Source organism: Myodes glareolus, chromosome 25 (genome assembly GCF_982192425.1).
Source record: "Myodes glareolus chromosome 25, mMyoGla1.1, whole genome shotgun sequence".
In the NCBI taxonomy this organism is placed as follows: Eukaryota; Metazoa; Chordata; class Mammalia; order Rodentia; family Cricetidae; genus Myodes; species Myodes glareolus.
In genome coordinates, this window is record NC_142050.1 from 12237168 (window position 1) to 12251829 (window position 14662).

Here is a 14662-nt window from a genome sequence, read left to right on the forward strand (position 1 = left end):
CCACCCAAACAGTGACAGGAAAGAGTTCCATCTCATGAACTGGTCTAGAAATCTGGTATCAGAGAGTAATTGTTTACTTTTACAACGTGCCACTATTCCACCAGTTTGTTATACAAGCAGTCACCATTGTAGACTGAAGGGTTTGTAGCTGGGGTGGTGTTTACTTTTTTTCTGTAGTAATATGCTGATTATTGCCCAATACCTGAACACTAGTCAGTAGTGGGGAAGGCTCTAGGTAGATAACAGTTCAATTTTCCTGTGTCCAATGAGTTACGTAGATTTTCTTCAACAACAGAATTTAACCATTAGTTTGTAGAAAAGCGCCACTAACCTTCACAATTGCCTGTATTGTTTAGTGGTTACTGAAGGGCCTCTTTGGCCAAGAACTCAATTAGATGTAACCCATCGTAGCACTGGAGATTTCAATTGGTGGCAAGAAAATCTAGCTGAGGCTTTGTCTCCCCTGTTATTTGATGACAAATTTAGATTTCTCTTACACACACATATCTCTATCTATACATATCTCTATATCTATCTACCTATATATATCTATATCTACCTATATATCTATATCTATCTATAGATATAGATAGAGATATGTATAGATAGAGATATGTGTGTGAGAGTCAGTGTTAGCATTCACCTAATTTATTTGGAATAAAATTTGATAAATACATATAAATTGCTTTAAAAATTAAGTATGTTTAAATTCGACATAAAGAAATACAATAAAACATGGATTGTGATGTGTTTCCAATTCTTAACTATCACAAAAATTGCCATGTTTCTGTAGTATACAGAATTCATAAAGATGCAGAAACACCTTGGAAGCCTTTGCTGGAACACTGGATCTATGGCTGGTATCTACAAGAGTAGGAGGCTGTGAACAATTTAGTGTGTGCAGCTCATAAAGAAATATTAATTCCTCAGTATAGACCAGGTGTTCATTATGATTAAGAGCTGGTAACCATGGAGACAGACAGCATGAAGTTTACAAAATTAAAATCACAAAGAAGAGAAAATGCAAATAGTATAGGAGAGTGAATCATGACAAATGAGCTAAGGTCATATTATGTTAATTTTAAATGTTCCTGAGTTGTATCGGTTATGCTAAAAGACTTGCTTCCTTGAAAAACAGTTTTACTCAAGGAAGTTGTCATATTTTCTGTTAGTAAATTTCTCTTTCAGAGGTGGACTAGATGATATCAATAAAAAAGATAACAGCTGATACCACATAGAGAAAGTCCCATGCAGCACTGTTCAGTTTCATTTGTACTCGTTTTAAAGCATTTTAAACTCTCGCGTCTCAGGTTAGTCAAAATGAGTAGTGGCCTTCCATTTTACAGTCTGCATAAGGTTGTGCCTTTGAGATCATAACTGTGGACACTAGGGAGTGTAAAGAGAAGGTGGTGTGCAAGGTAAGAACAGGGACAAGATTCTTTCATCTTCTCAGTAAGACCCTTGGTAGGATAGTCTATCTGCCTATATTCATCAGGCATCAAATAAATTTATAGCGACAGCATGGTCCACAGGGAAGAATGACAGTCTATTCAAGGTATCCACAATCAGTGTGTTCTGGGATCGTTTGCATCATAGTTATAAGGGAAGCTCATGTTGGGGGGGATAAAACTTTATAACAAATTCTCCAAGGAGTTTTTACATCCATGTGATATTTAAAATTTTGTCACTGAGGAAAACCAGTTTACCCAGGGAGATTAAGAAGCACATAACTAGAGACAACTGAATAATGCTAATTAGCTTAATTAACTACAAATTTTTATAAGGCCCAAGTAGTCGTTAATCATCTTACTCCGAGGACCACGTTTTTAGTTGAGGAAGTAGCAAATACAAGTGCTTCATTCTGATTTGTAAAGATATCAAATGGCATTTTCCTGTTTTCATTGTTAGACTTTTCTCCATAGTAATTGTGTCTTATAAGTCTGAAGCCATCCTGATGCTTTCCATCATTAGAGCCAACTGCTTCAGGAAAACCAAGAGTTTAGCACTGAAATCAGCTCCGAACAAATGGGCAACATCTTCATCCATTAGAAATAACAGTGATTGCCTGGGTGTGGCAGTTCATGTCTATAACACTAGCTCTTAGGAGACTGAGGTCAATTTGGGTAACATGGCAAGACCTTGCCTTACAGAAATAAAAGATAAAAACAAAATAATTATACTGCTTAATATTTTGTATGGTTATTTCTTATGATAATCTCTTATCAGACATACATAGGGGCCATTAACTGCAACTCAGTACAGGTGATGGAGATGTGGCCACGTAGCGCCCAAAGAGACACCTTTCTTGTGAGATTGCTAAGCAAACTCTGAATTTAGAAGGTCCTGGGCCTAGTTTCAGTAAACATTTCCCACTCAGCAGGATTTTGGAAGGAGCTGGATAACCTGGAGAGCTGGCATGCTGAACTACTGGGTGAGGGCCCATCCATATGCTTTGAAACTGAGATCAGCAAGTAGCAAGATAGTTATCCTATTATAAAAATCAAGTAGCTCTAACAAGTGTTCTTGTCACACAGCTAGTGGCAGATAAAGTAGTTCTTGGGCCCATAAATGCTTACTAAATTGCTATTGAATATCTTTAACTTCTAAGATGTTAAAATTTTAGTCACTATAAAGCTTTATTTGAATTAACTGTGTGACATAGCCCTAAAAGCAGTGACTGTAATTCCTGGCTTTAGTAATAAGATGTGTAATACTCGAACAGGGCAATAATGTTTGGGCTGTTCTTTCTAGACCATACTATGCCCAGCAGTATGGTGCCTTCATGGGTTCTCCATGTTAATACAAACATTAAAAGCTAGGTATTAACTGGGAATGTGACGCAACTCAAGGTCTTAAAATAGGCGTATAAGGAAAATGACCAGAAAGGAATAAGAAGACTCAGTGAGATCATCTGTGTCTCTATCCATAGGAGTCGTGGTCCCAAAGGAGAAAATTGGATTTGTTATAAATAACTTTTACTCATTGCTAAAAATAATATATGTGTTATAATTCAATGAAAGGATAAATAATTCTGAGTCTAACATAGAATTGGTTGTCATGGTGAGTCACAGTGAATTGATCAGTCAGAAGGTTTGATTGATGAACATGTAACTAAGATGTAAAAAGATTCAGACCTTAACAAGGTTTTTGAAATAGATGTCCTAGCTGATTTCTCTGGACCAGATGTTCCCTGATTGTCTTACCACTTCCTCTCTCCCAGTTTCAAGTCCTGAACCTGTTTTTTTCATTACAAAGAATTATTTCTGATGATGTGGTGATTGATGCATGTTTATAACACCTAAACTGGGGAGACTAAGGTGGGAAGAAGTTTTTTCTTCATTGTTGAAGATGAAACCTAAACTCTTGAACATGCTAAGTTTTGCCCTCACTATACCCTTTCGCTATACCACCGAACTACTCTTGCAGGAAAGGCCTCTTATTAATCTCAGCTGCCCAGCAAGTTTAGCCCCGAAATAAGCATACCGAAATTGTATTAATTAGATAACTGCTTGGCCCATTAACTTTAGCCTCTTATCGGCTAACTCTCACATCTTGTTTAACCCATTTCTATTAATCTATATATCACCACATGGCAGTGGCTTACTGGCAAAGATTCAACATGTCTGACTCTGGTGGTGACTCCATAACGTCTCTCCCTGACTCTGCCTTCTTTCTCCTGGCATGCCATTAAATTTTCCCTGCCTACCTAAGTTCTGCCCTATCAACAGGCCCAAAGCAGTTTCTTTATTAGCCAATGAAAACAACGCAAAGACAGTAGGACCTCCTACACCAAACTATCCTCAGTCCAATCTTTATTTCAAGTTATGAAGAAAACTGGACTTTTTTCTCTATCTTTGAAGAGAAATTTTTAAAATATTTTACATATATTAATAGCATTCATATATTATATATAGCCTATATTATTATTTATTTTATTAACTAGAATGGAGACTTAGGTGAATAGATGAATATCCTGTGTTTTGTTTAGACTCCTGAAAACCCTATAATCTGAGAAACAAAACATAATCTTGATTATGCTTTAGAATGTAGAAAGTCCTAGAAATTAATTTGGGAAAATATTTATTTATTTTATGTGTATGTTTGTGTATGTTTGGGTATGCATATGTGCACCACTTCCTAGTAAGCACCCTCAGAAGTCAGAAGAGGACTTTTTATCTCCTGGAACTGGAGGTAGAGATGCTTGCCAGCTGTCATGTCGGTGCAGAGAAACTTCCCCAGGTTTTCAACAAGTGCAGCAAGTTCTCCTAAGTGTTGAGCCGCATCCCCAGGCCCCAAATGGAATTCTTATGGACACTCACCAAGCTTTGTGGGCAGCTATTTAAAAAGTGATTTAAACAGACTTGTGCCTAGCAAGATAGTGAACTTTCTAGATAGTAAGATCTTAGACCACTGTAGTTTTTTTTTTTTTATTGTTCTGTCTTCTAAATTTCAGATTGTGCTTCTCTTGGAAGTGGGGTGCTTTGATTTTTAATCATTCTGAATGATTAAATTCCTTGTTCCCAAAGTAGGTTTGACTTCTGAACATATGAGCACCCAAACGTGTCTGGTGCTTTTCATGCAATCCAGTGCTTGCTTGGCTACTTAAGGAATCAAAATCTGAAGGAGCACAAACCCGAAGACACAACCCAGATCCAGCTAGAGGTCAAGTTCTCTGGTAAATTCTGACTCAGCTCTAGAGCCTGAAAACAAACAGAAGAGTCTGTTTTACATTTGTGTCTTTCTGTTTTCTCTTAAGGGTAGAGTCCTGCCATTTAGTTTTAGGAAATGACTGTCAACTTAGTGATGTATCTGTATGTGAGAAAAATTTTGCCTAAAGGAAACAAGACTCATTTTTGTTGATAAACCTCCCTTCCCCCTCTATTTCTAAAAATATGTGAAAATTTTATTTTCTTATCACTTGTTCTTGTTTTATCTTGATTTATCTGGTAATTTTATTTGTGTTTTCTTTATCTAGTCTCAAAAGAAGGTAAGGCCTCAACTCAAAATGTTATTACCAAAACAGTATGCAAAGCAAACACATGACCGCAAAAAGGCAAAAAGACCAAAAAAAAGAAAATGCCCAAAGCTAGGATCATTTTACACTCCATGGACTGAGAAGTGCATGGGATAAATGACTGATTCCATAGCAACCTTTCATTGACTTTCAGAGGAGCCTTTATGAGATTAAGAACATGAAGCACAGTTACTGTTGTATTCAGTCTTTGTCTTTTGACCAGAAAAAGCCATACTAGATCTTTACAAGTCAAGCAAAATACATTTCCCATATCTCTGAGTCATGGTGATCTATTGCAGACAAATTGCTTTTATTATCCTTTTATGCTCTTTCAAATAGAATTTCATCTAGAAATTGTAATTACTACTTTTGTAATTAGTGATTAAAATCATCTTTTTTTGTTAAGCACTCAAAGTTGATCAGGATAAATTATATGAATTAAATAAAGCTTAATCCTGATGCATTATTTCCTAACATTTTTTACAGTTACATAGAATTGCAGCCAGTTAGAGGTGGGTTATGCTGTGTCATCCCCGTTAAATATGGAAGACTGAAAGTGTTACCAGGATTAGCACAGGGGAAGTCAGCAAAGCTACCATGATAATTCCCACATTTATTGAGCTGAGCTTTAGATTAGAAATAAAACTAACTCTGAGATGAAGAGTTTTGTAAGAAGGTTTTATTTTTCTTTCCTTTTTCCTTTTTTTGAGAAGAGCTCTCCATAACTTACACTTAATAAAATGTGGAAATGTAGTTTGATTAGAAGAAAAAGATGATTCACAATACAACTCTGGTGATTTGATTAAGAATGGTACCCATACCCTTACATATTTGAATGCTTAGTCATCAGAGAGTGGCACTATTGAAGAATGTTTAGAAGGATTGGGGGATGTTGTTTTGTTGGAGGAAGTGTGTTACCAGAGGGGAACAGGGTGGAATGAGGGAATCTCTGTGATCACAAGAGCCAGCAAAGTAATGATTCATGAAAGGCAGGAAGACAGTGTTATTCATCACTAATTTATGACTAAGTTGACTAAGTAGGTGGTATTAGTTTAAACTTCAAAAATTTGACCTCAAATAGTTTATTCTAGGCATATATATATATATATATATATATATATATATATATATATATACATCACAGTTTAATGAAAACTTTTCTGATGATAATTAACTCAATCTTGTATGTACAATGAAGTACAAAGTAAGCTAAGTAAAGGGGACTATTTTAAAATTCTGTGAAGTACAAGTGACACGTACCACAAAGACTGGTTCTGTAGATGACTACATGTGATGCCTTCAATAAAGTTAGGTTTTATAGATTGAGAGAAACAAGCTCATGATCAGGGTCTGCGGAAGAATCTGGTGTGTTCTTGGCTACACAAATTCATTCAGGTCACATCTGCTCCCAGACTTCCGGGTGAATAACAGGTTATGCCGCCCTTCTTTGAAAAAGCACCTCAACATGTTTAATATTCCTGGTTCTCCTAGTGCTTATCTGTGAACGTGAAAAACTCTATGCCTCATACATAGATGGGCTTAGAGGTTTCAAAAGCTCACACCAGGCTTTGTGTTTCTCTCCGCCTGATGTCTATAGATCAAGATTTAGCTCTCAGATGAAGGTTCTATGGTGATATGCAAAATATTCATCAGTATGGTTATGGGCCAAGGCCAGTTCAGACACCCTCTCCTCTGCTGCCCAGGGAACAATCTGGGGACCTCTCCTTGGGCGTGGGAACCCCTCCAGAATCTACACTCTTGCAAACCCCAAAATGGCTCCCTTAGTTGAGATATATACCTCCCTACTCCCATATCCATCCTTCCTCCCTCCCCCATCCCATTCCCTCAAGTCATCCCCAATCCTCCCCCTCTCCTTTCTCTCTAACCATCTCCCCTTACTTCCACCCCCCCCCCCCCCGCCGTGCACCCAAGTTTGCCTGGCAATCTTGTCTACTTCCAATATCCAGGAGGATAAGTACATGATTTTCTTCAGGTTCACCTTCTTATTTAGTTTCTCTAGGATCACGAATTAGAGGCTCAAAGACCTTTAATTATGACTAGAATCCACTTATGAGTGAGTACATACCATATTCCTCTTTTTGGGTCTGGGTTACCTCACTCAGTAAAGCGTTTTCTATTTCCATCCATTTGCATGCAAAATTCAGGATGTCATTGTTTTTCACCATAGAACCTTCATCTGGCGATGGATGGAGATAGAGACAGAGACACACATTGGAACACTGGACTTAACTCCCTAGGTCCAAATGAGAAGCAGAAGGAGGGAGAACATGAACAAGGAAGACAGGATCAGAGGGAACCTTCATCCGACGATGGATGGAGATAGAGACGGAGACCCACATTGGAGCATTGGACTGAGACTCCAAGGTCCAAATGAGGAGCAGAAGGAGAAAGAACATGAAAAAGGAAGTCAGGACCGCGAGGGGTGTGTTCACCCCCTGATACAAGGGGACTGACCTATGAGAGCTCACCAAGGCCAGCTGGACTGGGACTGAAGGGGCATGTGATCAAACCGGATTCTCTGAATGTGGCTGACATGGGGGCTGATTGAGACGTCATTGACAATGGCACTGAGTCTTGTTTCGTCTGCATGTACTGACTTTTTGGGATCCTAGTCTGTTTGGATGCTCACCTTCCTAGACCTGGAGGGAGGCGGGAGGAACTTGAACTTCCCACAAGGTTAGGAAACCCTGACTGCTCTTAGGACTGGAGAGGGAGGAGGAGAGGGAGTGGGGAGAATGGGAGGGTATTGGGAGGAGGGGAGGAAGTGGAAATTTTTATAAATAAATAAATAAGTAAATTTAAAAAAAAACAGATTTAGCTCTCAGCTACTTCTCCAGCACTACGCCGTCCGCCCTGTTGCCACGCTTCTCACCATGATGAAAATGGACTCACCTCTGAAACTATAAACAAGCCCTCAATTACGTGCTTTCTTTTTATAAGAATTGTTTTGGCCATGGTGTCTCTTCACATCAATAAAGCAGTGAGTAAGACAGAAGCTGATACCAGGAGTGGGGTATTGCTCTGGCAGGACTGACCATTCTGCCTTTTGGTGGAAGGTAGACCTGTGGTCTAGAAAAACAGATGAATGTTTTAACTGGAGTTTAATGATCCATCCTAGTAGGAACATACAATAGTATGGAAGGCAATGTGTACAATGTGTACCCCATCATAAACTTCAGGGGTAATGATAATAGCAAGCAGCCTAGAAACCATTCTTGAGATAGTATGGCAAAGAATGTGGCTGCTTTTTGCACTTGTCCTGAAAATTTGCCCGAGGCTAAATTAAAGAGTTTTTGATTAATGACATAGACAAGGATTTCAAGACAACCTACTGACTGTGTCATGTGGTTATTAGTAATCACTGCTATATAGGTCTGTAATGGAAGGAAATAAGCTGCACAAAAGACGTATAAAATGTTCAGTTTGAGAAGGAAAGGAGAATGGGGAAAAGTAACATCAGAAATTGTAATGGTGCTAAGTCCTGTATTCAAGGAGATAAAAGTTTAAAGAAAATCTTGATGCTAAGTGGAATAAAGAGAGTGGAAACCTTAAGATAAGATCCCATCCAGTTAAGATTCCAATTTGCAAAAGTGGGTTAAAGGAAAACTTAAGTAGTGAAGGAAGCCATCACCAATAGAAAGCTGGTGCAACCTCAACTGAAGGAGGGAATCAAGCTCTAGGCCCAACATGTAGCAGAACTGGACAGTTTCAATCAAGTGGTTCTGGTTTTGCATACCAAGGATACAAGGAAGGTGTTGTGGATTTTCCCTTCTTGGCTAAGAATAGCTGTTGAGGCCAGGCCTGTGTCAGAGGTCTTGGGGGGCTGCAGGTATCCATGCAGGAAGTGACTGTGAGGAGTTGAGCAATAAAAACTTGGTTCAGTTCGACTTTATCAACTTGGATCAGACACCAGGTAGTCTCTTTCCAGAAAGTTAATTGTCAGCAAATTTAAAGCAGTATAGTTTAGGAAGAAGTCTCCAGGCAATGATCATTCCAATTCCAGGTATGCCATAAAGCTTAAGGTGTACATCTATGACTTCAGGCTTTACTATAGAGCTATAGTAATAAAAACAGGTTGGACTGGCATAAAAGCAGGCACACGGACCAAAGGGATTGAACGGAAGACCCTGCCATTAATCCACACACCTGTGAATATGTGATTTTTTTTTGACAAGGAAGTCAAAATGGTACAATTGAAAAAGAAAAGCATCTTTAACAAGTGGTGCTGTTATAACTGTTATATCTCAACATGTAGAAGATTGCAAATTGATCCATATCTATCCCCAAGCACAAAACTCAAGTTCCAATGGATTAAATACCTCAACATAAATCCAGTTACATTGAACATGGTAGAAGAGAAAGTGGGATGTAGCCTTGACTGCAATGACACAGGAGACTACTTCCTAAATATAGTACTAGTAGCACAGACACTGAAATCTTCAATTAATAAATGAGACCCATTGAAACCAAGAAGCTTCTGTTAGGTAAAGAACATAGTCAACAAGACAAAACAACAGCCTACAGAATGTGAAAGATCTTTACCAACCCTACACTTGACAGAAGGCTGATATTTCAAAGTACATAAAGACCTCAAGAAACTAGTCATCAAAATACAAAATAATCCAATAAAAATTGGGTACAAAGTTCAACAGTGAATTCTCAGCAGAATCTTAAATGGCCAAAAGGCATTTAATGAATTGCTCATCATCCTTAATTATCAGGAAAACACAAATCAAAATGACTCTGATATGCCATCTTACACATGTCAGAATGACCACAATCAAAAGTATTGAGGAAAGTTTATGTTGAGAGGCTGAAGAGTCAGGGGATCACTCCTCCACTGCTGGTGGAAGTGGAAGCTTGTACAGCCACTTTGGAAATAAGTATGGTGGTTTCTCAGAAAATTGGGACTCAGTCTACCTCAAGACCCAGCAATACCACTCCAGGGTATTTACCCAAAGTATGCCCAAGAATACCACAAGAACATTTGCTCAACAAATTTCATAGAAGTCAGACCTGGAAACAACCTAGATGCCCCTCAACTGAAGAATGAATTAAGAAAATGTGTTATATTTACAAATGGAGTACTACTCAGCTGTAAAAGATGATACCATGAAATGTGCAGGCAAATGGGTGAAACTATCAACCTGAGAAAAAAATCATCCTGAGTGAGATAATCCAGACTCAGAAAGACAAACACAGTTTGTACTCACTCATAAGTGGATACTAGACTACAACCCACAGATCCAAGAAAGCTAGGTAACAAGGAAGACCTTAAGAGGGACACACGGATTGCTCTGAGAAGGGGAATTAGATGAGATTTCCTGGGTAAACTGGGGGCATGAGGGATGGTAAAGAGGAGGGAATGAGAGATGAGAATATGAAGAAATGAAATGGTCGAGCTGGAAGAGGAACAGAGTGGGAGAGCAATGAAAGGGAGATCTTGAAAGGCAGAGCCACCATGAGCTTAGCGAGAAACCTGATGCTAGGGAAATCCCCAAGAATTCACAAGGATGACCTTAACTATGACTCCTAGCAATAACAGAGAAGGAACCCTCCTTCCCCTGTAATTAGAGTGTAATTAGAGTTCTCCAACTATCATCATAGAGCCTTCATTAACAACTGACAGGATCAGATTCAGATATCTATAACCAAGCACCAGGCCAAGCTTCAGGAATCTAATCGAAGAGAGGGAGGAGGGAATATATGAGCAAGGGAGGTCAAGATCATGATGGAGAAATCTACAGAGACAGCTGAACCAACCAAGCTCATGGAATATCATGGAAGTTAGACCGATAGCTGTGGAGTCTCCATGGGACCGAACCAGGCCAGCAGTGTATGGGAATCAATGGTGAAGCATGGGCTGTGAGGCACCTGGCAGTAGGACCATGATCTATCCCTGGTGCAGGAGGTAGCTTGTTGGAACCCATTTCCTATGGTGGGATGCCAAACTCAGCCTTAATGCCGGAGAGAAGGGCTTGGTCCTACCCAACTAAATGTACCTGACTTTGTTGACTCCCCATGGGAGCATTACCCTCTGGGAGGAGTGAACGTAAGCATGATGAAGGGCCCAAACAGATTGTGGTCTCTGCTATTCACAAGAATAATTTATAACTATACTCACATTCTTGTTACTTTAGGACTGTCAGAGTAAACGAAAAATGTAGGCCTATTACCCCCTTTTCAGTTGTCCATTTAAAGAGCCAAACCTTAAATCTCTTGGAAAGTTGAATCTTAGATATAGATTCGAGAGATTTTTCCATATTGAATTAGACATAGTTCAGATGGATGCCATTTGTTTTATACCATCATTAAGCTTTAATACTACAAATTCCTAAACCCTGTTTCCACAAATGGCTTCTCAAAACTGTCTATTGTTACAGAATTTATCTCAGATTAATTATCCAGAAAAGAAAATTCTCGGCATAAAAGTCCATGCCTGTAACATCTTCACTTGGGAAGCCAAGGCAGGAATATTGCTAATTAAAACCTAGACTGTGTTACATAGTGAATCTTTGTCTAAAGCAAAACAGAAATGAAGCCAATAAACAAATGAGAGCCAGGTGATGGTGGCACACGCCTTTAATCTCAGCATTCGGGAAAGGGGAGGCAAATGAATCTCTGTGAGTTCGAAAACAGCCTGGTCTTAAAAAACAAACAAACAAACAAACAAAAACTAAACAAATAAAAAAACTAGTTGGCAACACTAAAGATGTTAGACTGCCATCATATAACAAGAATAAATAATTGGTTTTATATGTTCTAGTACATTTATTATGAGACTGAATTTTACTAAATGTTACTTCAATTATCTCAAATAATACTGACCTTCATATTTTCTCCAATGTATTAATATTGTAACCATTTTTCTGGATTTTTCATTAAGCTAAATGGAGAAATGTCACAATAGTTATTCTGTTCAGGTCCATGATTCATATGTAGATCTAATTAAATAGCTTTATTAAGTATTTTTCTTCTAAATGAATTATTTCACTCTTTTAAAAAGTGTTATTTAATTTTATTTTATTTGGAAATTTGAATACTTCGTAGAAAAATACTTTTTAGCATCTCTATAAAGAATATTGAAATTATTAAAAAATAAAATCCTTGTTTTAGACTTTGTATATGCTCTATTATGGATGATGCAATTAATCAACCAATAGTCTAGAAAATATGTTATGTATTTCTGTGACTGACTTTCCTTTACCTTACTTGAATGTTTGAGACAAAGATATAACTTTAAATTGAAAAACAAAAGAACCATTTCCAAGAAGAAGCCCAAAATTTGGAAATTGTCTATGTGGCAAACTTTTCGAAAGACTCTGAGAAGATCAAACCATATTCAGAGTCATGCCACTTCTTGATCCATTGTAAAGACTTAATGTCTTACTGGAGCCACTTGTGCAGCCATGTTCATTGAAGGCATATTTATAACAGTTAGGTAATGGAAGCAACCTAGATAACCTCCAACTGATGAATGGGTAAGGAAAATGTGGTATATGTACATGATGGAATTTTATTCAGCTGTAAAGAAAAATGAAATCATAAAATTTTACAGATGAACAAAAGGAACTGGGAACGATATTTGTGATGCAGTTCAGAACAGAAAGACGAATGCTTCATGTTCTCTCTAATTTGTGGATCCTTACTCCAAATTCGTGGGTTTGAGTCTATAACCTGAAGTAACTGCAGAGTCCAGAAAAGTAGAAAAGACCCATGGTGGGGATGAAGGAGCTCTAGATATGGGAATAGTTGGAACAGGTACTATGATGAGGGACGTGGGAAAAATGGGTAAGACTTCATCAGGGAAAGGGTGAGGGAGGTTAATACAAAGATGACATCAATACATGCACCCAAGTGGATGTGGAAGAGCCCACAAAGCTTCAACCCTACACAAAGAACTACAGGCAACTGTGAGCTGGAGAAAGAGTCGTGAATTTGAGAGGGAATGAACAGGACCTAGGAAGAGCTGGGGTAAAAAATGCAAGCATGAAAATTATGCAAATATTGTACTTATACATGAAATTCTCAAATATTAAAAAGGTGGTTAAACAAAGAACTTATTCTTTTTATTAAAAATAAGGCTTCAACCATAAACAATATTGTCCTTTTTTGTTGGCCTTGCATTTGGTAAGATAGCTGCATAAACATATTGATCAGAAAGGGCACTTTTACTTACAAAGATCAATATTTGTGACTGATGCAAGAAGGCCTCCTCCAAGCATAACTTATTGTAAGGTAGTTTAAAATTCCTTAGCAAAGCAGTAGAAACTGCAGAGTACACAGACACCTGTAAGTCTTAAAATGACAACCTACAATTTTAACAAATATCCTATTGCTTAGGATAGAGCCAATAGACTCATAGACTTTCCCAAGCATTCTGAACACAAATGCTGTCCTGGATTGGTGTAGATGGCATTCAATGGCATGGCTACAAAGCATTGTAAGCCACCACTTGACTGGTAGTTTTTTGTTTTTTGTTTTTTAAAGTTTATTAAATTATAAAAGTTTCCATTTCCCGCCCCTCCTCCCAACACCCTCCCACTTCCCCCACTCCCTCTCCTCCTCCCTCTCCATCCCTAAGAGCAGTCAGGGTTTCCTGCCCTGTGGGAAGTTCAAGTTCCTCCCCCCTCCCTCCAGGTCCAGGAAGGTGAGTGTCCAAACAGACTGGATCCCAAAAATCCAGTATATGCAGAGGAAACACGTCCCAGTGTCATTGTCAGTGGCTTTTCAGAAAGACTCCGGGCCAGTCACATTCAGAGAATCTGGTTATTGCAGTTTGCTACCTTGACTCCCATTTTTGTACTTCTGTGACCTAAATTTTCCTAATTTACTAGGGACTTTAATAGGGGAAGTAGCATCTAAAAAATTTCTTATGTACTTTTTGGTCCTCTTTCTCTGTATAACACATCTAAGGAATTTGTTCTTCTCTGTCCTGCTACTCCGCACAGGAGAAACTCAGACCAAGCAATATTAGATCCACTGGAAACAGCCTGCTTACTTCTTCACATTGAGATCAGAAGGTCTCCTTTATAAAGTCTTTTCTGCTCTCCCAACTTAGGGAAAACTATCCTTGCCTTGGGCTCCTGGTGCTTCTGCCTCCCATCTTTTGTAATCATAAAATCCCTTGTCAAACTTGAACAGGCCACTCCAGACAGAAGGATCTTCTAGGCTAGAAACTGGCTTTTATTTATACTTTAATTTTTCTGACAGGTGGTTGTGAGGCACACCGTTAAAACCAGTAGGAGGGAGGCAGAGGCAAGTGGATACCTGGAAGTTTAAAGCCAGCCAGCCAAGTCTATAAAACTAGCTGTTCCAGGACAGTCAAGGCTACACAGAGAAACACTGCCTCAAAACAAACAAAAAAAGGCTTTCTTTGAGACAGGCAGTTTTACTGTCATTCCTACTGCTGTGATAACTACTCTGAATCAAAACAGCTTAGAGGAATAAATGATTTATTTCTTTTTACAAGTTGCAGCCCATCCTCAAGGGATGCCAGGACAAGAACTCAAGCAGAAACAAACTACAGAGGAATGCTGCTTGCAGACAGACCCTAGCTTCTTCATGGGCTGATGCTTAGCTAGCTTGCTTATGTAGCCCATCTTTCCCTTCCTAGGAGATGATGCC